Source organism: Euprymna scolopes, chromosome 34, assembly GCF_053919585.1.
Source record: "Euprymna scolopes isolate OS-2025 chromosome 34, ASM5391958v1, whole genome shotgun sequence".
NCBI lineage: Eukaryota > Metazoa > Mollusca > Cephalopoda > Sepiida > Sepiolidae > Euprymna > Euprymna scolopes.
In genome coordinates, this window is record NC_136515.1 from 41,044,352 (window position 1) to 41,068,389 (window position 24,038).

Genomic DNA, 24,038 nt, shown 5'->3' on the forward strand with positions numbered 1-24,038 from the left:
GGAACGAACAGGTACTAAAATATATTACAGGCAACAGTAGGTTGAGCAATACCATTCCTCAAATGTAGGGGGTTTGCACACGACCTCCTTAGCCGTGTGACAATCTCTGACTGCTTGCACCGGTACTCGGTACCGGAAGTGACGTCACCAGATGAAGTGACATCATGAGATTATTAATCGCATTGAAGGGCGTCTCCAACACTCTATCCCAAGCTTTTTGTTCGTAAAAGCTGTTAGCACTTTCTCCTTCTGGTGTTTACGATCAATGGCTCGGTAAACTTTCTCTTACGGAACGACCGCCGTAGTTCAGGTGTTCGTTTAGGAGGTTCAAGATCAAAAGTTTCGAAGACAATGTCTATCGGCTCATCTTTCAATGGTGGACTGTCGCTGGTCTCAACTAATCGACATCTTAGTTGTTTCTGGTGACGTTTTTTTGGTATATGTTGGTCCTTGGATGATATATACCATGTCACCGACTCTCTTAGTAATTGTACCCACCTCCCAGAATGATGTGTTGTTTTTATAACTTTTGAAAAATACTCTTTCACCTGATCTGAAACATTTACTGGGTACACAAGTGGTCACTAGTAGCCTTGAATGTTTGGGTATGATCTTGTTAAAAACGGATCTCACTTTCTGCGCAAACATCGTTTTTAATTCCCCGTCCGTCCAGAGAGCAGCAATGATGGAATCTTCAAACGGATACTTTTCAATGGTATCTGACTAGATAGGCTGTTCGCATGGCTAATTTGTTTCTCCTCAGTTTTGCCAGCTTCCTCAGGTTGCTTTAGCTTGGGGGTATTCTTTTGGCGCGGGCATTTTAGCTTCCGGCTTTGCAGTTTAAGTTTTTTAGCCTCATTTGGCAGATTCCGTTGAAGATTTATTTTTCGATTTCTCTGTTGCTGCAAATGAGACGTTATGTTTCTTCTTGAAAACGGGCAGAGTATTTTCTTTTAGTTCGAATCTACCTATAGTCTTTGTACATTTTCCTACTCCTGATGAGAATACTTAAAGAAATTCCACTTTTAACTCGTCCTTCAGTTGTTGCACCTCTGTAGACAAGTCGGTACTCCTGCAGTATTTTACCCACCGATTTCACGATCTTAGCCGAGCGTTGACGAACGCTTTCGGCGTTAACGCCGACGAAAGCCGAGAATTCGGAGCTACGGTGCAAGAACGCTAAAAGTATGTGAATAGCAACAACATTACAAGGAAAAGATATTACACACACACAACAAAATGGATAAAATTAATACAAAAAAATTGGATAAAATAAATCACAAACACTTACCGTAAGTTTTTTTTTTTAAAGTAGAATAAATTTATTTTGTTGAATATATTTTTTTTTTTGGTTCATTTTGTTTTCCGATAGCTTTTTTTTTGGGGGGGGGTAAGCAACAGTAATAAACACTTCAATGTTTTTTTTTGTTTGTTTTAACAAAACGTTATTAAACAGTAACAACAATGTTTTTTTTGTTTTTTTGTTTTTTTTTCGGTAATGTTTGTAGGGGGGGGGGACAACAATTACTGTTTATCTTTAGTTCCGACTGGAAGATTTTCTACTGACTGTAGAGAGGCAAAGTAGGGAGCAAAGGGTTTTCAGAGGATGTGGAAAGAAGCTCCTTCCCAAACCGGGTAGCCTTCCGCGATTTGATTTATTATGGAGACAAAAGGGTTGTGTCCAAATTTTTGTCTCCACATAAATTCGCATAAATATGTTTCCAACAGCTTCCGGTTTTTTTTATCGCTAAATTAAATAGCTGAAATGAAAGGCTGTGTATTTTTACTTTGAACAATAAAATAACTGAAATGAAACGCTATGTGTGTAATTCCAATGAAAATTATTCGTCTGCTGCGCGTTCGTTTGAAGCGCTCTGATTGGCTGATAGAGTATCGTACCGCTCGCCATGTTCCGGCGTTTTCCGACGGATGTCGATCAACGCTCGGCTAAGATCGTGAAATCGGGGGGTAAAATACTGCAGGAGTACCGACAAGTCTTCTACCCTATGACAGAATAAATTCATAGTTTAGTCCCACAATTTAAATCGGTCCATCCAGTCAGTACCGAAGAGGTTTTCGGATGTGCTACGCACTTTCACTTTTTTAGTAACACCGTTCAAGGTCAGCGAGAGTGTGTGCTCTTCCTCAAATATCACTTTATCGCTTGTTACAGCTCGAGTTGATTTGTTCGTCTTCCGCATGGTTGGTTTTCTTAGTCTTTTCCACGTCTTAAGGTTAATGATGGACAGAACTGATCCGGAATCCAATTGTAAATGCACAGTTTTATTTGTGATGTTAACTGTGACATATTTGCGCCGGTTATTATCTGAATACAAGTCGGTCAGACGCTGTTCTTGACCTTGTTCTTCCTGCACTGGATCGCTTTTTGGCTCTTCCTGTCACATTCGGTGCAGGGTTTATCTTTGAAAAAAACATTGACTCGACCAATGTTTCTCGCCGCAAAGATAGAACGAGCTTGTAGAAAATCCAGGTCTTGCGATTGGGGGGTACTTATTTGGTGTAGTAGAGTTTTCTTACTTCCAGCTTTGCTTTTTCAGGGTGAATATTTTTCAGTCTGAAGGTAGTCCTTCTAATGAATGTTGCGGCTCACTCCTCGATGTGTATCGAGCTGTTACTAAGGCCGACTACCCGTTGACACTCCTCGGCAAATTTTTGGAGGGCGAGGCCATGTTCGCTCTCAAGTCTAGAGAGAACACGTCGTTAATCTCAGCGTTTTCTGATGAGACTAGACCCTGCGCAAAAATTAAACACTTAAAATCATCTGCCGGTAAGTCAGATTGACGGAAATCATCGAAGTATGTATTTACCACGGACGCAAAGGTCAGGTAATCGTCGTTGGCGCTTTTTGCAGGTTAAAGCACTCCCATCTTCTATGAAAGAGCGTAGAATTCGAGCTGAACGGTTCGGATAAAAGTTTTACCACCTCTGAAAATTCCAACTCACTCGTCTTCTTTTAAGAGAATATAATCCACAAACTTGCTATGTTCTGTGGTCCCTAATTTCCTTAAGAGTAGGCGAAATTTTTAGCGTTACTCCACTCTTGACAATCCACGGTGAATAGGTCCTCATATCTCCGATAGAGAGCGGCAAACGTCCCATCCAACTCCGGTTGGTAGTTGAACATTTCTATAGCGTTCCATATTGTACTTTGGGGAAAAAGCAAAGTTGTTGTCTCTGTGTTCCGTTCTATCGAATATTTTTAACAATAGCTATTCTGTTTATCACTTCTTTATAATTTTCTTCAGCTTTCTGCTGCTGGTCCATCCGGGTCTTGATTAACTGTATTAACATTACTTTAACCTCCTCCGTCTTGTAATGGCTTTTCCCAGCGCACGAGAAAAAATATTTCCGTTTTTGACTAGAGTAGAAAGATAAAATAATAATAAAAAAATAAAAAATAAAAATGTCCTCTCCTTGAGTGTGTCATCTTTCAATAAGCAATCAAAGTAATGTTTACAGCACTAACAAATATGCGTTTCGTACAGTTCTTTTCAATTTAAATAATAGAGACAAAACGATTAACTTACAATTTAAATAATAGAGACAAAACGATTAAATTACACTTTAAATAATAGAGACAAAACGATAAAATTACGCGCATTGCTATGTGTACGTTTCTTTTTTTGTGTTTTTAGAATTTTGCTTTTAGAAAGAATTTGCCAGCCGAATTCTTAGCTTGAAGTCAAATTCATTTCATTCTTTTTCTTTTTTGTGGAGTTCACCCGTATGAAATTCGAATCCGACGTCGCCAGTTGTTATGGTGTTAAATGGTAATAAAACGGAAGGAACACAGGACTTTTAGGAACGAACATGTATTAACATATATTACAGGCAAAAGCAAGTTGAGCAATACCATTCCTCAACCGTAGGGCGTTTGTACACAACCTCCTCAAAAACTCCCTAAAAAGTGAGTACAATCTTAAAAATAAATAAAACCACAAATGTCTAAATTGAGTACTGATTTTCCCCTCCAAAATGTCATGTGACTCATTAGTGTAACTATGCCATGGGTTTATAGGGAGCAGATGTATTCAAATTTGCAGTGCAACTCTCACACTGTCTCTTACCAGTCAATGAAAGTTTCAACATAATACCACATGGCAAAGAAATCTTTGAGGACCTTAAAAACGTATTGTTGCACTATAAAGATGGCAAATACTACAAACAGATTGTTATTGCTAACACCTTAAAAATGAACTGAACCACTATGGCTAAGATTATCCAGCATTTTAAAAGAGCAGTGCCCACCCAGAACAGATATGGGGTAGGTCGTCCAAAGAAGATGATCACACGTGCTGAGCGTCACATCAAAATGCTTTCTTTGAAAGATCGGTGTAGGAGTCCTGTTAGCATTGCCACAGAGATTAAATAGGTTGGGGCTCAGCCTGTTTGTGCTCAGATCATGCGCCACACCTTACATCATATTAGTGTGGATGGCTGTCACCACAGGAGGAAGCCTCTTCTAAACGCAATACACAATGAAGCCCGCAAACAGTTTGCTGAAGATATGTCAACAAAAGCCATAGATTACTGGAACCATGTCCTATGGTCTGATGAGACGAAATTTAATTTGTTTGGTTTTGATGGCATGTGTTGCGGTGACAAGGTGAGGAGTACAAAGACAAGTGCGCCATACATATAGTCAAGCATGGGGGTGAAAATGTCATGAGTGTTGCATGTTTTGCAGAGTTACATTTCATCGAGGGAAACATAAACTCCAACATGTACTGTCAAATACTGCAGCAGAGCATTATTCCCTCCCTCCAGAAATCGGGTAGTAGAGCATTATTCCAGCATGACAATGATCCAAAACACACATTCAAGACAACCACTCCTTTACTGAAGAGGCTGAGAGTAAAGATGATGGACTGGCCAAGCATGTCTTCAGACTTGAACCCAATAGAACAGCTTAAGCAGAAGGTGGAGGTGCGCAAAGTCTAAAATATCTGCCGTAATTGAAGAATGGGAGAGCATTCCCGTGACTACAATTAAAGAACTGGTAAACGTCATGCCTGGGAGTGTAAAGGCCGTTTTGGATAATGATAGGGGCCACAAAAATATTCAGAGTGGACATGTGGTACGTTAATATTGAACAATTTTCGTAAGGGGTGTACTCGCTTTTGTTGCACGGGATTTAGTTTTAATGGCTAATTTTGAGTTATTTTGAGGATGAAATAAATTAACTTTGTTATGTATGGTGTAGACAGACTGGTTTTCATTGTGTTAAAATCATTTTTCAGTGTTGTCCCACAAGAGATATAATTAAATATTCGAAGAAACGTGTACTTACACACTATATATATATATATATATATATATATATATATATATATATATATATGTGTGTGTGTGTGTGTGTGTGTGTATATATCTGTATATAAAATTATCAATTTACCTAGAGATGAGTGGACGACAGAAACTTAGATCGTCGTATGTTTATAGGTTGTCAAACTTTGTCCCACACTTTGACCGGTCAAATTTCACTTGAATGTATCCAAACGGGGACAGACGTAACGTTGCAAATGTCACATCTTCCGGTTTTCGCAAGCATAGTGTTGAGTTTGGTTAAAGATGCCGGGAAAGTAGGATCTCAGAACGGACATATAGAAAATTCTACTCCCTGATGCTATGACCAATATCTGGGAGTGAATACAATATATGAAACTTTACAACGTCTTGGTCTATGTCTTGTTAAGCATTTTTCTTAAAACAGGTCCGAATCCTCAAGATTTTTTGAAGAATCCCTCAGACGTGACCAGCAACAGAACAAGTATATCGTCATGTGTATATGTCCATATGTTGACACGCAAGCACGCAAATATAATACTAGACGAGCCACGGGCCAATAAAGTAGATATTTAATAAGGACAACAGTTCGTTATACAACAAACACAACGTACATACATACATACATATGATAGGTAAATAAGCAGTTAAATAACGCACAAGTAAAATCAAGTCGTATACGCAACATACGTTAATTTGGTACTGTATATACACGATGATATAGATACTCTCCCGCAACATGACACGCATACCGACTCGTAGTTTAATTCTCATTATATATACGAGAATCGTAATCACGTGTTCAAGTTATGTCACAACAATTGTACAAGTATTGAATTTTTCTGCTTATTATTTTTATCTTTGGCTTACAAAAAAATTACTTGCAATTTAATTACTTAATCCCTTCTATATAAAATTATTAAATAATAAGAATAAATACAATGATCTTTACTAAACCTAGTATGCGTATAATCGAATTTTGTATTGGATTCTGGTCATATTTTGTTAAGAAGCAATGCATTCCACTTCTGTTTCCATGTGGGATTTGCAATTTCCATTTGTAGAGCTAAAAACGTAGATCCAATGAAATAATATTTTTAGATACGTTAGATATTCTTGAGCCATCGCCGAGACTTGGACGGACGATTACATTTTATGACCGCACGATCTTAAAGCTGAGCTAAAAGAGACAACGATATCCTTGTAAGTAGTTTATTTAAGATTCTTAACTTTTGGCGGGAGTTACCAATTTACACTAAAACTGTCAGCTATTTCACTTTTGTCTCACCGTTATTTTATACAATCGGGAATAAAACTTTTTTATAAAACATTTAGACGGATACGCAGTAGGATTTGAATGTGATTATTATAAAACAAATTGATTTACCGTTGAATCTCAGTCCATTATAAGATTTTATCTGTCAATAACATTGAAAAAGAAAATTGATAATTAATAAAATCACATTATAGAAAAGCTATTTGAAAAATAGTCATTGAATTATTACGAGACAATTATTTTCTATTGCTTTACATAACATTGATATTCGTGAAGAACACATTGCAAAAAAGTACGTAGAGATTATCAAAGAAAATAAGAGAATTATAGACACGAATCGAATTGCAACAATTAAATATTTCATAACATCAACCGTGAGTTTTTAGAATACTTTCACAACCAATATATTGGAAAAAAATAAAGGTATATAGAAGTGAGGAAAGAAAGTGTAAATGTTGTCCGACGTCAACAATGCCTTAAATAAATGAGAACGCTATACTGTATTACAATTAATGTAACGACAGTAAAACGCCTGCAGACGAAACGTACTGCTTTCAATATCAGATCTTGTTATGATTATTTGGAGTAAAACCTGAAAACATATTTGGAAACGGTCAACCCGAAAAACGTACTCACATCCAGAATATTATATCAGTTTTCTGAAAGGGGTTCACCCTATAATTATTTTTATATAATTACAAAAATATGTATCTAAAAATATTCTAAATATATATTTAAATATATTCTAAAAATATATTATAAAATATATCTAAATCATATGAAAATATTTTGAAAAGTTATAAACTTTAAAAAATTATATATTCAAAAATGTATTAAAATATTATAAAAATAAATTTTAAAATTGTATTTAAAAAGTATTATAAAATATTACAAAATTCATTTATACAAAAAGATTAAAAATGTTTTTTATTATTCTCATCTTTGTGTTAGTTGCACAGCGTTTCAGCCAGTGTAATCTTCCTGTTCCCAGTGCATTTATTTTTAAACAAGAGCACTTAAAAAGAGCTTGGGTTCGTTATTCGATAAATATTTCGAAGTTAGGCGCAACCATGCCCAACTCCAGGCAGGTGCATCTAAAGACGGTCGGAAGTTACTTCGGTCATAACGTCGTAAGAATATCATCCAAAATAAAAATAGTAGTTGCAATATTCCAAATAAAAAAAAACCTTAAGAATAATTACGTTTAAAAAGAAAGAAACACAAAGAGTGATTTTTTTTTTCTTTTTGCAACGTAAATGCCCCTACCGGAAATTAACAACTAATAGGGTATTTCATTGTAAAAGTTAACAAATCTCAGATTGGTAATGTGCACTAAGCAAACCTATCAGGTCATTATTTTTTATATTTAATTTTCTCTACTTTTTTAAAAAATCTTCTCGTAAAATAAAAAATAAATAAACTATACAAATATCCATGAATTATATTCCCAATTTCGGATAATTAAATTATGCAAAGTTGAAATTAACTTAAAAGCTTGAGAAAAGTTGTAGATTGGCACACTGTACCTAATTTGATTTGGCGAGCATTATGAAAGAAAAATGGCGCCTTTTAAAAAGTTCAGTGTAGGGCCGTTTGCATTTTAATGATCGCTTCTTATAAATAAATGGCTTATTTATTGTTCGACTTGTTTTAAGCAACAAGTGAGTATCAGCTTTAGAAAATCTAATTAATTCGATATCGAATCCACTGATGATATTTAAAGGAAAGCTTGAGGCCATATGTTGAATATGTAAGAGATTTTAAGAGAATTATGAAATGTTTGTTTTCAATATCCATATAATTTTCTTTCTAATTAAGGAAAGGAAATAGAATGATTAAATACTTAGATATAAAGAAAGCCAGTCTTTGTTATAAAATATATCAAATATATAAACACGCCAAAACGGTTATTGCTTTCGTGACTGTACTCTAACGTCTATATAGAGAATTGGGAATGCAATATAAGTTCGTAAAATGCTCATGGAAGTGTGATAAAACAATGAAATGAATAAAACCATTTGTGTATTTCATAGAGATACATCCATACAAGTTATGAAGCCACTAAATGTAAAGAGCTAAATGACAATTAAAAGGTAAAAAAAAACTTACATTTCGACACAGAGACCAGCAGTTCCTCACTCTTGTTCAGAAATATCGCGCAGGTAAAATGAAGAGAGAATGACAAGCTAAGGAAGGCAAGAGTCATGGCTACGCTAAATGTAAAGTCAACATACATTTTCTACACTTGTTAAAAGAGAATACAGGTAAAAATTAGAATTTTACTTTACAACGAACATTAGTAGAATATAATTTTATTGTAACTTTTATAATAATAAGCAGGCTTACTGAATATTTCAAATCTAGAACGTTATTGTCACGAACATTAAAAAAAAACATTTTCTATTCAATAATTCTATATGAAAATTCCTTATAAAAATATACTTATCAAACACTTTGCTATATAAAGTGAAGGACAGCAGTAGCGTAGAACGTGTTAAGTTGCCATGAGATAACGTAAAAACATAAGAGTTTCAAGACCTATCATAATTTACCTGAAATGGTGTTTATTATTTGTGCATTTTTGCTTTGCCATTTCAAAACAAACTAATGCATTTATTTACAAATTTTAATGTCACCGAAGAAGAATCAAAACTCTCTGGCTCTGATCGTTACATCCACCAACGAAAGAATGTTTCAACGTTATCACAGATGATTTTATTGGGAGGATTAGTCATCTATAAATTGAGATTTTCGGGGGTTTGATTGTTTTTTTTTTAAACTTTTCTTTGCTTCTAATCTATTGTTTTGTTCCAGAATTATGTGTGTTTTTTATTGATATTTGATCTAATCTTATGTAAAACTAAATAAAATTGTTCGTGACAGCTTGCGAAACATGAATAAAATAGCAAATCTATGCATTCACTAAAATAAAAATATATGAATGCGGATAAAGTAATTCCTACGATCATATATATATATATATATATATATATATATATATATATATATATATATATCGCTAATTCACGGCTCGCACAGCAGTTGCCGATTAGCGTAATGGTTACGTAGTTGTACAGGCGGTCGGATTTACATCCTGCCTTGAGGTTGTTGCCTATCTAGCCGCACTGATGAGCTGTTAAACACCGAAACAGTACTGTATGTGGATGACTATATATATATATATATATATATATATATATATATATATATATATATATATATATACTGAATTATCTAGTATACTGCGTACTGTATAACATAATGATTCTAATTATTATTAGACTATATATATATATATATGTTATAAGACTATACTATATATATTATTATTAGACTATATATATATATATATATATATATATATATATAAATTATAAATTTTATTCATAAAAAATATAATTTTCAAAATAAAACTTCATCATTTGGACAAAGAATACAATATTTATATTAATTTCCTTAATCAATTGATTTTCGATTTAGGTACATTTTTTCAGGGGGAGAGTCATTAGAAAGTTATCTTATTTATCTCATTTTTTGATATATATATATATATATATATATATATATATATATATATATATATATATATATATAATGTTGCCGTTACATACAAATAAGAGGGAAGAAAGAAATAAAAATCCGGGTCAGCATTTCTACTTTGTAAACAAGTATTATTACATGTTATTTTCACATCTCGACACCACTTCAAAATTCTATCCCTGCCACATGTCCATCTAACCCGGTTGTTTTCTTATTCCTCTGACTGCATGCAGTCCACAGCCGGCCCATTCTTGTCCTCGAATTTACACGCTCATTTTCTTCGACGTCGACTATGTTTCTCTACCTAGACCGTGGTGGCCTTCTTTTTCCTTTCTCTTCTCGCGCATACTTCCAGATTTGCATATATACTTTTTTTTCTTACAGCTGATTCTGACATGTTCCTCCGCGCTCATACGCGCTATGTCACACACACACACACACACACACACACACACACACACACACACACACACACACACACACACACACACACACACACACACACACACACACACATATATATATATATATATACACCCACGAAGCTGTTTAACTCATTAAAGCGGGCAATTTATGGTTGAACGTGATTAAATTTGTGCTCTTTCTATATAATACTTATCCCTATTAATCACTATTTACTCTTTATTGCATATTCAGTGAACACAAAAAAAAATTAGTTCGCTTTGCATCATCACAACAGAAATCGATACAAAATTTAGCCTGATCATACCAATTGTTTCCGAGTAAACATTTCGAGTAAATGTGGTATTATGATAATTAATCACCATTAATCACTATTTATCCTTTATTGTGTATCGAACCGCCTCGTAAGGATGAAATAAATTCTCAAAACAACTGTATTTCACCACAGTTATGATTTTTGGTTGGGTGGTTGTTTTGCGGCATATCAACCATTTTCAGGTTATTTAATGCCGAATCCAGTGATTCCGAACAAAATCTTTAATAGAATATATTTTTTTTCTCAAGTCGGTTTCTATTTAACTCATAGTTGGGACCCTAACAGAATTGACCTGGGAGCAATGACAATTACATGGTAGCTCCACACTCCCCAAATCCCGCTAGCTGGGGCCGTACCATCGGATATAGTTTAAGGTCATATCTAAGACCACCAAAGTTATGAATCCTTGCGAATATATGAATCAATTTGTAATGCTATTAACTCTTAAGCATTGAATACTACATCCAGTTTTGATCCAAAGGTTTATATTAATTTTTTAAAACATTTTAATTAATATTTAATGTTTCAAGCGTCCTTAAATTACAATTTAAGGAATTTTTCTTTACTTATATAAAATGGTAATTGATCAAGTCCAATACAAACCTGAAAACTTTAGATTTTAAAACAAATTTTTCTGACTATATAAGGCCATTATATTTATTTTAAAATGCAAAAAATAAACTACTACATTAGAACTAATCAATAATTTATTCCTAATGTTCAATAATTTATCTCTAATATCGACTTTAAAAATCTTACATGAATAGGAAATACTTATTTTTGAGAGCTGTTAAACAAAATCTTGGAGGCCCTTTTATTTTTAAATTATACCAAACTAAATAGATATGTCATTAGCTAGTTTGCTCAAAGCAGCTATGTTTCAAAATACAATTTGTTGTGGCGGATTTCATACTTCGGAATTGACAGAAAGTATCAATCATATATATATGAACAACACTTACGCTACGGTTCACGATTTTTTTGTTTTGTATATAAACTTAATAATATTCGCAGTTGACCTATTGTCAGCCATATCTAACTTTATGCTGTTGATTATGTTCTCGGCGTATAACCAAACGAAGTAGTCCAGCAGGTTCAAGTCGGAGGAGGGGGAGGACAAGTGAGAGTAGGGTACAAAGTCGTAGCAATACATCTGAAGCCAAGCCTGGTTTGCTTTGGACGTGTGGTCGCTGCTGCCACACCCAGGGTTTGCCAACGGCCATCCGATTGCATCAAGGAATCACCACACTCTTCAGCACGTACAGGTACAATTTTATCTTGAGTTTCATTCCGACTTTCATTCCGAGATGTGATGTAACATGATGAGCTTTTCACTTAAAACCGCACCAAATACCATAACCGTTGCCAGAAACATTGTTTTCTTCACCCTGAGAACGTTTCTGTTATATGTGGCAATCCGACCATGCATTTACAAGGTGCTGGCAATGGTACTGTTGTCATAACTTGGCTCGGTAGAGAGCATAAATTGTACAGCGGCGCATCTCCGATCTCGCTCGTTAAACACTGTGTCACTTTCAGACATGATAGAAGGCTCATATCGCTCTTGGGGTATATAGACAACTGACGTATTAGTATAGTGTCTGCAACCAAAATGAAAAACCGGTTTTCATCAAACGGAAATGGAATCATGTCTTCTAGTTTAGGGCGACAATTTTATCGTTACACCCTGTCATTTATATTGTGTGCATTACTAGTGTATATTATACTCCGCATGTGTCAGTATCGTATGATATATATATATATATATATATATATATATATATATATATATATATATATATATATATACTGAATGATCTACTATATAACGTAATGCTTCTCATTAATATTAGACGATTCCCACACACGAACGAAGACTAGATGTTACCTCGTGTAACCGAATATTACTTCGAAGATTATAATAGCATTTCAAATAATCTAAATGAAATTAATTATTAACCGCATGTAAACGATTACAAAATCTAATACAGACTTAGATGTTATTTCTAACTTAAGCGTGACACACCGACCGACACAGCATCTCATACCAATGTGTGGTCGACTATCAAACAAAAGCAGGAAAGCTAAGTAAATAGAAAATATAAAAAAGGCAGTAAAAATCTCTGCTAAAAAAGCAGATTGGCAAACGTAGCAAAATGTTTTTCCAATAAATATGGCACACCATAAAAATAACACCGCCATGAATCACGGCGAACAGATTTATGGAATTCGATCGTTTTTGGAATTCCTTTATTCATTTTTTTGTCTTTTACAGACTTTCCGATTATTGTTTTAGAACCCATTAAATGCATTTATTATTATTATTATTATTATTATTATTATTATTATTATTATTATTATTATTATTATTATTATTATTCAACGAGAGTTCTCACAGGCCTAATTATTGATTGCTTAAAACAGGTGTTTTTTCTTCTCGATGTTTAAGTAAAAAAAACAAACAGACATATATATCCCCTTTACTTTGAATTTTATTTCCTGCACTATCACTTTACCATTGGGTTTGATTTGAAAACAGCCGTTGTGTTGATATGGAATTTAAGTAAAACAAGGCTCTAAGATGCTGTTACTTTCCATGACCTCCAACATATTTAACTTGTGATTTGACCCTCAGTTTTTCAATCCTCATAGAATCTATTCAACCAATTATTAAAAAAAAAACTTTCTGAAAGTAATGCCTATTAGTTTCTTTTCAACCCCAATGGATCAGAGCAGATTGCAAATTATATTGTTCTGATGAATGAACTGTCGCACCTATAATTTGAACATTTCATCTCTATGTGGAAGATATTGACAGTGTGAAACTGTATAAAGCAACATCCGTCACGGCATGCGTCAAAAGCAGGCAAATCGCATTGAATCTTTGGCAAACATGCAGGGATTATTGTAATTATAATGTAGAAAAATACTTTCTAGAGTAAAACAAGGTCGCTCGTTTTAATGGTATGGCTTCCGTTATCGCAGCTCGTCAACTTTTTGAGTTAAACAAGTACGATACATTACATTTGCAACAAATCTCGTATGATAAAATCGATTCAGACATACATGCACCCCATCGTTCTTCACTTGCATTGAGAATAGTGGTGGCTATGAAGAAAAACACATTTTAGAACACAAAAGATCCCTGGTTTTTATATACCCTCTCCCGTCTTTGTAGATCCTTAAGTTTTTAATATATATATAAAAGGATTTGCTTTTTTATAACAACACTCCTATATAAGAATTTATTTATACAAACAAATTTTAAAAAGTCGCGACATTGAAAATGCTTATTTTTTGAACGGATGGTGGGTTAACACCACAAGTACTCGTTAGGCGACTTTAAAAGTGGTTACTTCTCACAGAAGAAACCAGGTTTATTGACAGGTTTCCTCTGTGGAAAGTAATCCCTTTTTAAGTCGCCTGACTAGTACTTGTGATGATAATCCACCATCTGTCCGAACCATTAGCATTTTCAATGGCGCACCCTTGTATATTTGTTTATATTAATAAAAGTATATGTTGCTCTTTTTTTATTGAACACTCATAATAATAAATTCATTAGTTATCACTCTTTGATACCTACAGCTTGGTATATATATATATATATATATATATATATATATATATATATATATATATATATATATATATATGCACCATAATCACGGACAATAACCTTCGAAAAATCCGACTCAAGGAACTACGAATAAATTTAAGAAAAAGAAAATACCCATCACAACTTATAGACAAAGGGATCCAACTTGCGACAAATATACCAGTAGAAGATTTGAGAACCCCTAAAGAACGAAACAAAGAACAAATCCTAACATACGTCTCCACACACAACACAAACAACCCAGAGCTTTTCACAGAGATAACGAAAAACCTCGTCCTACTTAACCAAAACAGCAAACTAAATAATTTCCTTAAAACAACAAAAATAATAAAAAGCAAACGCCAACCCAAAAACCTAAAACGCATTCTTACCTCATCCACACTCAATCAAGACGCAACAAAAGGAGTCACAAAATGCAACAAACAACGATGTGGAGTCTGCAACATAATATTAGAGGGAAACACATACACATTTACGAACCCCATACAAACATTCAAAATTAAAAAAAACCTAGATTGCACCTCAAAAAACGTGATCTATGTAATAAAATGTCCAGCATGCGATAAATCCTACATAGGCGCTACAAAAAACTTTAGTAATAAAGTAGCCCTACACCGATCCAACATCAAAATCGCGGAAAATAGACACCTACATGTATCACAACATATACACACATGCAGTGGAGGCAGATTCGAGATAATGCCCATCTTCCAAACTGACAACTACTTCTACTTGCTAACACAAGAAAAAAAATTCATAGCAAAGTTTAACCCCGCCTTAAACATCTCTCCATAATTATACACATAAATAGGCAAAACACAAAATACACTTACACGCATGCATGCTTGGGTAGGTGTGCACCCTCACACACGAAACAACAAAAAAGCACAATAAGGCACACGCACACTTTCGCGGGTGCGCGCGCCCATACCCAGTACAGTACCATTTCTCTTAACTAAAGAAACAACTAGAAATTAAACGTATGTATGTGTATGTGCGCGCGTGTGTGCGTGTGTATATGTGTGTGTGCGTGGGTGTGCACATATGATTGTGTATGCGTGTGTGTATAATTATATATCATCTGTTATCTATGCTACATCTTGTTTGTATGTATACGTGCACTTATGTTTGGGTGACCGAATCCATGTATGCATATGTGCTTGGATTGGAAAGAAAACTTCAACCAATCTATACACAAGGTGGAATGTATGAATATGTATGTGTGTGTGTGATTGTGAGTGCATGTGCCCATATATATATATATGGGTGGATGAGTGTATACACATCCGTATGTATGTGTGTGTATGTATATATATATACATATGTATGCACATGTATGAGTAGGTAAATGTGTTCGTGTGGATATGGATATACGCGTATGTGTGAGCCCCTGCATATGTCTGTGTGTGTGCGTGTGTGTGTGTATGTGTGTGTGCCTACATAGTATGTGGATGTTTGTGAGTGTATGTGCACATACATATATGTGTGTACATATATGTGTGTATGTGCGTGTATGTGTGTGTATATATATCTTCTACCTATTCTCCATCTTACTTGTGTTTGTGTGGGTTCGTGTACGTATGTCTGAATGATTAAGCGCATATATACATGCGTGTTTTGGTTGGGGAAATATATATATATATATATATATATATATATAAAATAAAAAAATAAAAAAATAAAAATAATTGTTAGCGGTGGATGTATGCGAGTACGTGTGTGAGTGTGTAGGTGGGTATGTATATGTGTATATATGTATGCTCCTACATATATTTCTATGTATGTACGTGTGTGTATGTGTGTGTGCCTGCGTACGTGTGCGTGTGCATGTGTACATGTACATGAATGTATATGTATGCGTATGTGATTGTGTGTGAGTGTATGCTATACATGGGGAAAAAAAATCTTTAAAAAGAACCCTAAAAAAGCCATAAAAACCTTCACCATATGGACTAAAAAACACTCTTTGAAACTAACTTTGACCGGTCACTGTGAACACTTACAGTTGGAGACAGAATGTCTGAACACTGAACACACGCATCGCATCACTATGAAAAACATATTTAATATCAGCGGAGGCATATCTACAAACTCCCATTTTAAAGAAAAACTTTTTACGAAAATATCTGAAGAGAGCACACCCTAAGCTCGAAACGCGTTATAAAAATATTTTAAAATAAAAATATGATGAAAACCTTTAAAAAAAACCCCACAATTGTTGATGGCTACACTCTTTTAAATATACATTTTTTCTCTCGTTGGAACTACACAACCATCACTTTAAATATATATATATATATATATATATATATATATATATATATATATATATACATACATATGAGAGAGATAGAGAGATAAAGATATACATACAATGAGTAGTTTTTCTAACATAATTCGTTATCAGTTATTGCTCATTGAGATAAGCACTTGTGTATCCCTGATTTCCAAGTGTCAACGGGTACCTTCAGATTTTCAACATATTCCAACTCTTTCAATAATTTTGACATTACTTGTCCGCATTATCGCAGCAACAATCTACCATTTCTTCTTAGATACGACTGTTGATTTTCTCTGATTTCAAAGATTATATACCTCCTTATATATCACGCACTGTAACACTACAGCAGTATTGGTAGAAGTAGAAAAATAAGAAACGGGAGGAGAATTTCAATACGTAGCAGTCCGAGGAAAGAAGCTATGAAGGTAAATAGTTTCCTTGTATCTGAGGATTAAAAAGGGGCAAAATGTTATTTTGATCAAAAGTATTTACGCCGAGAGAGGGACGTGTAGTAAATTTAATATATCACATTTCGTGGAAGTACTACAAAAATAAATACAAGAAAGCAACATTTCGGCGATTAGATAAGATGAGTGAATATTCGTAAAAAAACTTTTCAAAGTCCCTTGTAGAATGGTTGCATCAATCATCCGCTATAGAATGCACACACACACATCCACACACACACACACACACACACACACACACACACACACACATATATATATATATATATATATATATATATATATATATATATATATATATATATAAATCAATCCTTATGCATCACACGGATGTCATAATAGTTTGTACGCTGCGCCTTTTTATATAAAAGCTCCATAAAACCAGTTCAGCAAACTCGTCCAGTAATTTCGGCGAAAAGTGGAACGTAAATACTACTCCCTACTTATCTTTATTAATCGCAACCGTGCATCGAACATATCCTATACCATTTAGTTCGCTGCATCTTACCATGACAAAAACTGATAAAAATCAGACAGGTAGGCACAGTAGTTACCGGGAAAAATAGAAAAAGGCAGACAAATTAACTGCAGACAGATGGACTAAGAAATATACTTTTTTTTTCATTCACAGATTTATTGGTACAGTGTGTCCAAATTACGTATAGATTTAAGCGTCATTTTCTGAACACCAACTCGATCCTATAATGCGTCGTACAAGTAATTGTTTGGTGAAATCATACTTTTAGAAGTATCGATGACATAAACAACTTATAATAATTCTCTCCCTTGAACAGGAGCCGGGACTAATAACGCATGTGAATTTCAGCATGCTCATTTGTCTGCGCAGATCGCCGCGTGCATTGATTCGTGCCACGGCTGACAGATTTCGGAATTTTTCACTATGTCGCAATGCGCGCAAGGGGAAACATCGCGCCATTTTTACGGGAGCGGGAACATTTGTTTGACATGAAATCAAACACTTTCACCATCATTCAACATCCCCACCAACTCCCCACTTTATCGATCGACGGAAAGGAGGGACGTACAAGAGGGAGCACCAAGGGAGGGCGCAAAAATTGGAGGAAGGTAATGGACAGACGCGCACCAGAAGGAATGTGTTTCTATATTCTATTATCATTTTTATTTTCAATTTACCATTGACCTTCCCCCTCCACGCAACCCGTAACCACTCGCATTTTTCGCGCATTCTCCAGCCCCTTTCCTGACTCTTTCGAATTAATAATCCCTTCCCGACCGTTCCCTATTGTTTTATGATTGCTGTTCAAGCAGTGATTTTCAATATGGTTTCTGTCATTAACGTCGTCGTACACACCATAACCTGAAGCCGAAACAGATATGAAGGCGAGTTGTTAGCATAGTTATTATTTCGCGGCATTTCGATGCGTTAGTTGATTCTCGTTCTACATAACCTATTTCTTTTTTAATATTCATCTGTTTAAAAGCATATAAATTCTATCCACATAGCAAACAATCGTATCACTAGAGTTTCCACATGTATCTATCGCTGATCTGTTTTACGCCATATGTGTGCTTTCTGCAGCTTTTTATTTCGAAACAAAAGACCAATCACAGGGTGGAACGATAAATTTGTCGCCCCCTTAAAAAAACAAAAAAAGCTTAATTTTTTAACTTTTATTTAAAATATCAATTCAGGTAACGTGATTATATAGTAGAGCTGACATCTCTTCAATGTAGCAACCTTCAGCCTAAATTATCGTCTCGATACGTGTCCAGAACGAGGAGCATGCCTTTTCCATAAACGCCGACGGGAACTTGGCAAATACTCGGCGGATGGCGACAACACTGCTGGCTTTTGTGTTGTGGAAAGTCATGTTAGTGATGTTCTTAATGTATGATCAAGTGATGTAGTCCAGCGGGTTAAGGTCGGGAATTAGGAGGCAGTGAGAGAAGGGTGCAATTCAAATCACTCCATCCGGAGCCAAACCTGTGTCTTTTTCGACTTATGGGTGTGCTCCGAGTTTTGCTGCAACACTCGGAGTCCGCCAGCGGTTACCTGATTGCACCATAACCGTGGCTGGACAGTTTCTTGAACTGTTACCTCAAGCGTGAACCATCCAGATTTGCATTTTGAAGTTGCTGGTAATGGTCCTGTCGCCATAACTAGGATTGGTAGAGAGAATGAATTGTACATCGACACAACTCCGATGTCGCTCGTTGAACATTGTGTAACTTTCTGACATGATAAAAGTCTTATTTTTCGGAAGCTTGTACACAACTAACCAACTAGTAGATGGTCTGCAAAAAAAAATCAGTTTTCATCAAACGGAAATTGAATCATGTCGTTATTTCATATGCGAAAATGTTATCGTTCCACCCTGTATAAACGAATCATTACATAGATTGTAGTCTACTAAAACATTAGACGCTGAGTCAGCCACTCAGTTTGAGTCGCATTGTTTGAATCAGAACAATATGTGTTTGAACGATAGGTTGCATATAAGATGATTAAACGATACAATTTAAATCTACCCACTTTAGACTCACTATATCTTCATCCCGTTTTTTTTTCAAACTACAGATTAATTAGTATTACTACTTGTGATATTCAACTTTTTTAAATATACTATTCTAATCGAATATTTCTCTTTGTTTTTTACTATCTTTGAGTCTTAATTTAAAAAGAAAGTGAGGGAGAGAGAGTGCAAGAGAGATAGAGAGAGAGAGAGAGAGAGAGAGAGAGAGAGAGAGAGAGAGAGAGGGAGAAAGCATGGATAGAAAAAATCTAGGTTGAAGATGTTGAATAACTTGGCTCAAGTAGTTATTCCCTTCGTTGATATATTTCTTCGACTGTGCAAGGTCAATGCTCTTTGTAATCATGGGAATAATTATTGATTTCTTAATTGTTTTGATTGTTATCCATGCCCAGTTTATTAACATTAATACTGAGGATAATCGTAGCTGATTTTCTGTCCGTTAAAGTTAGGTAATCTAATTAATATTTTTAATGTCATACAAACCATAATATGTACCCATCTCACGATTATATGATCACGTTATTACGCGCTATTTTGCTCGTCTTGTTTTTTACTTTTACTTTTTTCCGTCATATGGATACTTCGGAGGATATGTAACGTGAAAGCAGAAGACTTATTCACTATTACATAAGCTCAAGATTGAATGAGAATAACAACTTTGTATTTTTGGTCCCCTCGACAAAAGGATGGTGGACCTCTAAATTCACTTTTATCCATTCGTCTGCTCGTACTTTTCTCAATAACTAGGCCTTGGAATTTTTTGAAATTTCAAAAAAACATTAAACATGATATGGCAAAAAAGATAACAGAAGGCTGCCTTTCGTGATAAAATGGTTAAAATTGACACTTTTGTGCTTATTAAAAAAATTGATGGCTTGGATTTTTATAAAACTTTCTGACAAGTTGTAACTAACTGATTTATTTGTGTCTCTCTATACTTCGCGATAACTCTTGGATATGCCCCACAGGCTCTTTTAGGACTAATAAAACACTCACTTTTAGGGACTATTTTACCATAATTGTCCAAAATTTTCTGTGTATGCCTATTTAGCAGTTTTGCATAATGCTGAACTCAAATTTTAATATGTTAAGGCTTTGGGGACTTTTGGGGCTAACTGGGGGTGCGAATGATGAACTTAGCCATTTCTTTTTTTACATGGTTCAGAACTCAAATTTATATATGTTAAGGCCTAAACCTGCACCATCTGTTCATGTTCATCAGGATTTGACGTTCCATGGAGACTTTGGGGGCTAAACGAGGGGAAGCAAATGCTGAACTTTTTTTACGCCCTCGTTTACTGTGCACTTACAGGGGACAATGCATGCCTCACTATTTAGCTATACTCATCAAACCCTTTTACTTTATTTGGTTTTAATTTTTCCCGTTTATTTCGTTTTTACGTTGCTTTTACTTTTTCCGCTCTATCCCTGAAATATAATCAGATATGGCTAAAGTGGGAGGTAACTTTGTAAATATGTTTTATAAATGTGGTTCACGTTTCATTAGACATAGATGGATGTATTTGAAGTTTTAAATAGGTTCTCCCATCATCGATTATTTACAGGTGAAGACACATAGAGGACAACGTAGACATTCATAACAACTCCCATATTCGATATTTTTTCCACATAATAATCAAATGCAGTGTAATAGGATATATTTAAATGTATCCAGGAAGTAAAACTTAGATAAAAATGGTACGTTGTGAGGACACTTACATTCATGACAATTTCCGTTTCCTTTTCTCCTAAAATTGTATTTAATAATACATTTTGTATATATATATATATATATATATATATATATATATATATATATATATATATATATATATATATATATATATATATAATCTATATATCTATAACAGTGAAAGTGTCTGTCTGTGTTTGTGGGTCTGTGTACATTTCCATACGCAATAACTCTGTCAATTTTAAGTCTACAGACTCGAAATTTGATATACATAGTACTGAGATTTCGGAAAGTCGATGTGACCGGATTTAGGCTAGAGATTTTGCGATTAAGGGGTCAAAGTTCAACGATTTAACTTTTTAGAATTCTACCAAACTCCTCCGACAATTTTTGGTCTAAACACTTGAAATTTAAGGTATAGGTTCCTTGGACATGGATCTAACTTAATAACTCAATTTAAGCCCAAAACAATACATTTCAAGGGGTCATAATAGGAGTTAAAGTTTAAAAAATTGACCGCTTCTTTTTTTCCTCAACATACACCTCCAAATGCCCGGGCAACGCTGGGATTAAATGCTAGTGCTTTAATAAAGTTATTCTCTAATAACTCTTTCATGATTATACATAAAGTTTTGGTAACATATCCATTGACTTCTCCAATAATTTTGAATTTTTTAATATACTTTAAGATGTTATTTAGTTTCTTTAACCATTCTTTCTATAAAACACCGACATCACTTCCACACAAGTACAAAAACTATATATATATATATATATATATATATATATATATATATATATATATTTAAATTGTAATTCAATGAATTTTAAAAAATTCTCATTGAAATGAAATGAAGTGGTTGAGTTTCATATCAAATAATTTTTATTATTCTAAGCAAGACAAAGAATGCTTTAGAAAATTAATCTCCTTAACCTATAGGGTTTCGATGTCTACCATCTCATCAGAGGAGAGAGAATATTAGCAAATAGTTATAAAGGTATGCACCCTATTTGCTAAAGTCAGTGAGACATGGGAAGTCAAAGTGAAAATAATACATTCATCAGAAGTCCTGTATCAGGAGGATTTGTAGAAAAAGGATATGAGTGTTTTTTTTAGATCCAGCTTGCTTGGTAAACTCCATGTTATACGTTCTCTACATCCGTTTGGTAATAATGTCCAAGCTATATATTGGGTAATCCGCATAGCCGTGTAGATATCCGAATCGGGCAAGTGTTTGTATAAATTTGTTTGTGGGTCCAGCGATAATAATTCAATGTCTGGTGGAAACTTTTTCATTAGAAGTCTATATTATTTTTAGTGGGGCGAAGTGTTAGGGAAAGTAGGCAGTGGTAAGTGGTAGGAAGTGGGGTGAAACATATGTGCATATTCATCCCCTTATATATATGAACACACATAAACATACATACATACATACATAAACCCATACTTATACACATACATATATATATATACACATACACACATATGTATAAACATATATATATATATATATATATATACACGCACATACACATATATATAAATAGATATCTCTTCAAATAGAATTCAAAGAATCATAAAGTTTGACCGGTCGCTTAATTGAGGTCAGGTCATGTACTAGATATAGAGACTTAGTTCGGGGAAAGGGAAGAGGAGGAACAAGAAGAATATAGAGATAAGCACAAAAAACAAAAATAAAGATAAAAATAAAATAAAAGGATGGGCCAAATACGTAAATGGAATAATTCGTTTTTTCCAGGTTTTTTCTAGTTTCATCTCAAATCTCATTGTCAGTTTAAATCGTATTTGTTCTGTTAACTCAAGTTATTTATATACTGCCCATGAGGTGCTAATTATTATTAATTTTATACATATCTATATTTCCTTTAGAAAGGAGGATTGACATAAGGTTTAGAATATACTAATGTTTATGAGCTAATTGTGAAACCAATCCTAAGATTATTGATGGAACGTTTTATCTTTGTTTTATGATCCTTACGGTAATATTTCAATGTTAAAAAGGCTGAAACAAAGGTAATAAAGTAATGATAATACCTTACTGAAAAACGTTTTAAATCAGTAGTATCCATAACATTATGCTATTTAATAATATTTAACTGGGGTAATTTTCTACAACTGCATTCAAATATACACAAAGTTACCTATAAATACATGGACACATACATATATATATATATATACACACATACATACATACACACATACAAAGACACACACACATCATATATATGTATATATATATATATATATACATACACACGTACACATGCATGCACGCATACAATATATATTTTTTTACATACACGCAACCACACAGTTTATACACACATACGCTCACTTATTCTATATATACTTACATCTAAGCCCATATATACCCACATATAACACGTGTTCCATATATACCCAGACATATATACCCTCATATATACAAAAAATATATTTAGATATAAAGAATGTATACCATTATTTAACACCATTAATTATAACAATAATTAGTGTAGGTAACTTACCTAAATTTATCATAGATAATTTTTAACCCCTACCCTGCTAATTTAACATTAATAAGATGAAAAGAGTG